Here is a 3,882-nt window from a genome sequence, read left to right on the forward strand (position 1 = left end):
TTTCTAACAAATATTTTTACCAGTTCCTTTATGATCCAGAAATGAAATGCATAGATGTTACAGCTACTCTCACACATAATTCTTCTGTGAATGAAAAATGTTGCCTGCCACATCAGTAAACAGAGGTTGTTGCAGCCATCGAGCTATCACAAGTGGGAGAGATGAATGTCTGTTGTTTCCAGCCCCCCGTTTGTGGTCACTTGTTACAGCAGCCCCAGAACATTTACACGCCAAGTCAATCAACTCGTGGTAGAAAGGAGCTGCTTGAAACGCCTTCCCAGGTGCTGTTCTCCATGGATCTCTGTCATGGGTGCTCTCAGCAAGCCCTTTACACAGAGCAGCAAACAGGCTCAGAGATGCTGGGTGACCTGTCCAGGGCACACAGCCAGGAAGAGGGTGCTGGGTTCCAACCCACGCCTGTCTGACCCTAGGCGATGCGTTCAGCCTGTTTTGTCTGTGGATTCCATCAGGGGCGCAGGGGTGGGTGAGGCGGGTCCCCTCTGCTCCCTCCCTACATTCACTGGGTCCCTCCTGGCGCCTTCACTGGCTTGTGCCTTGGCCCCGCCTCTCCCCAGGACCTTGTTGGGGAGGGGGCTCTGTCCTCTCTCTGTGCCAATGAGGTCACCGCTCCTGGCGCTGAGTAACCAAGACACAAACCTGAACCGTGGCCCCCGCTGTGGGCTGGGCAGCGTGGGCCTGCGTGGGCTAGGGGTCTCCAGGGCCTGGACCCAGCGAGAGGGCCGGGCGGTGGCTCTGGGCCCTGGGTTGGCCTGTCCTCCTAGTGTTTGTGTGACAGCCGCAGGGCTGGCCCTGATCGCTGGGGACGCGTCTCAGCAGGTCTGAGGGTTTGCCGAGTTTCCTGAGCTCTGCTGCTTGCAGTCGGTCTGAGGGCCTGGCAGGAACTGCTTCTCGGGTCAAGCTCCGAAACTCTCCACACCCATGCAATTCCCAAGAAAAACAGTGCTAACCCGTTAAATAAGTGTGAGCATGTCTACCGGAGTTTGGTTTTGGCCCAAATGTTGTTTATTCCCCCAGAAACCCCCGTTATTCACATTTTGCCCATTTATTTTTGGGTATGAAGGCAGACGCCCGCTCTGCCTCCCGGGGAGCGGGGCTGCGTCTCCCCCGAGCTGACCGCCGCCTGCGCCCCCCTTGCCCGGCCCGAGGCCCACGGGGCCCCCGAGGTGGGCGGGCGGGGAGGAGCTGCAGGCTCCCTTCCCGGCCTGCAGACTGGCTTTCCTCCACGCCTTTCAGGCCAGGGTGGGCATCCGCCCTCCTCTCTCTGCCTCCTTCTTCTCCTTCCCACCCCCCATTTTTTACTATTATGAGAGTTTTCAAATGTTCAACATTTCAAACAAAAAGGCAAAAAAAAACCCAACAGGCCCACGCTGGCCCATGCGGCCACCACCTGGCCTCAGTGATGCCCTGACGGTCTTCTCCCGGCTCCCTCCTCATGGGCGGGAGGTAGGTGTGTGCGTGCAGGGCCTCTCAAGCACCCTTCTCCCTGCTGATGGGGTAACAGCTCCCACCGGGCTCTCCTTCCCAGTCTCCCCCTCCCTGGCCAGACGTTTGGAACCAGTCCCTTTACGTAATGTGCTCAGCTACCCAGGCTGCCCGTGCTTCTGTCCAGACCCTGATGGATGGATAGACGTGGGAGGCTTCTACTCCTCCTCCCCCTCCCTCTTTTTCTCTTCTCATTTGAAAGAAAGTTGCAGACATCCCATGTTTCACCTCCAAACCCTTTGGCTTGCCTCCACTAAAAAGAAGGCCACACTCCATCATCAGCATGATACCGTCCTGGCCCTGGAGAACCTTGCAGTCTCCTCACTCTGTCTATCTTTCAGTCTATATTTCATTTCTTCAGTTGTGCAGAGAGGCACCTTAGGGTTTTCTGGGTTTTGGGATTTAGAATGTAATTCGCATCTCCCGTTTGGCTCCGCCTCTGATCTATTTCACGGAAGAACACGCCCCGCCCCCTTCATGTTTTCCCAGGACACTGACTCATGGACGTTTTGGAGAGCAAGCCGGTGCCTTGTGGACTGTCGTAGTCTGTCTTAGTCTGGATGTCCTCGGGTGTCATTTTCCTTGGTTCCCCTGTCCCCTGTGCTTCAGCTGCAAAGGCTGGATGAGGTGAAAGTGAACGATTCTGATAAGATCACTTCCTGTCCAAGCTGGCATCACGTCACGGGCCTTTTGGAAGCTGGCAGATTGCTTCAGCGGACACTTGCCAGGTTCCCTCTGCTGTGCCAGGAACATCCAGGACCCGGATCCTCCCTTCCTTGCCGCAGGGCGGGGCCTGGGTGCTGCTGAGGTGTATGTGACTGCCCCGTCTTGGCTCTGCTGGAGACCCCACACAGCCGTCAGGGCCGCTGGCGCCGCTCTGTGCTGTGTGCCTTGCTGCCTTCCCTGATTCTCCCAAGCTGTCCAGCTGCTTCCGGCCCATCGGACCTTCAGCAGAGGGAGGCAGGACCAGGTCTGAGGGTGGTGGCCTGGGGTCTGCTGCCCTGCCTCACGCTTCCCGCAGCCTTCTGGACACTTCTTGCTGGACTGCGTGCAGCTGGGATGACTGAGTCACAGGGAATGGTGAGGGGCTCAGGAGCTTTCTCCATCTCCAAGGCCTCAGCTGTGCCCTCTCCTCCCCCTCTCCTTCTTCCTCCAGGGAACCAGCCTGGGTTCAGACGTGCTGCAGGAGAAGGCAGAGTTGGGGCCTCTCGTCCAAGACTTCTCACTGCCAAGCTGCAGAGATCCACAGCCCGAGATACACTGACCAGCTGGCAGCTCTGAGCCGTGTTCGAATCCCAGCCTTGAGATGCAGCCAGAGCTGCTCAGATGTTTCCACTCAGTGTTTGGCAAAGATGTCCTGACAGGGAACAAGAGCGAAGAAGGTCAGCGGCCTGGGGGTCGAGGGCAGGGAGAAGGGCCGCTGCCCTTTGGGAGTTTGCTGTTGGGCCTCCGCCGGTCTCCTCCTCCGAGGGCGCGGCCACGACAGGAGGGCAGGGGGCGCGGGGTGGCAGCGGCCCTCCGACCTCCCCGGGATGCCGGCTCTAGCCGTCGCTTCTGGCGTTGGTCAGTTTGTGTTACACAGAGCCATCAACAGAGCCAAGGGGGACAAAACTTTTGTGTGTAACCCAAGGAAACAAGAGAATCCACAGCCTGGGCAGCTCCCGGCTGTCGGCCGCCAGTGAGGGGTCCCGGAGCCCAGGAGCTGGGAGCCGGTGGTGTCGTGGAAAGAGGTCGTTGGCTGCCAAAACTCAGAAAAAGCTGGACGACTAGACCAATGCTAACGCAGAATCCCCCAGCTCACCTTCATCCACCGTGCGTTCTCAGGAGCGTTACGAGTTTAAAAGAGCCCAAACTTCATCCTTGCAATTCAGGTATTTTCTTAATGGAAATCTCGCCTCATCCCATGAGGATTTTAGGCAGCTCCCGGGAGATGCGTAGAGCAAAGTATACAGTGTGGAAGCAGGAAGAAAACTCAGGGCCGAATGTCTGGAACCAGAGGGGGTGATGGTTGCACAACAGCGTGAATTTCGTAAATGCCCTTGAAGTTTCCACTTTAAAGTGGTTACAGTGGTAAATTTTATGTTATGTGTTTTCTACTACAATAAAAAACAATGTTAAAAGAAAACAAAAGTCCGGGCCAGGGAAGACTGTCATTGGAATGGGGGGGAATGGAAGAGGGCTTTTCACCAAAAGGCCTTCCCAGCTGATGAAACGGAGGTGGGGTTTGCTCTCCACACTTCCATCGGCAGCCAAAAGGCAAAGAAAACCACATTCGTATCCTTCTGAAAATAGAAGCTGAGCCCCTACGGTGTCAGGCCTGCGTGGGGGACACGGTGTTGGTAATGATGAGACCAAAATATCCCTGCCCTTTGGGATCCC

The 3,882-nt window shown here is 56.6% G+C and overlaps 1 long non-coding RNA gene across 1 annotated transcript; it reads right to left on the reverse strand.

The window, feature by feature from the left end:
• Positions 1-1,000: 1,000 nt before the first annotated feature.
• Positions 1,001-3,472, reverse strand: LOC137770496 (uncharacterized). Its single transcript, XR_011075182.1, has 2 exons — positions 3,305-3,472; positions 1,001-2,860 (listed from the first exon to the last, which is right to left on the reverse strand). It is a non-coding gene; the product is annotated as an uncharacterized lncRNA (long non-coding RNA).
• Between the last annotated feature and the right edge of the window lie 410 nt (positions 3,473-3,882).

Source organism: Eschrichtius robustus, chromosome 10, assembly GCF_028021215.1.
Source record: "Eschrichtius robustus isolate mEscRob2 chromosome 10, mEscRob2.pri, whole genome shotgun sequence".
Classification (NCBI taxonomy): Eukaryota; Metazoa; Chordata; class Mammalia; order Artiodactyla; family Eschrichtiidae; genus Eschrichtius; species Eschrichtius robustus.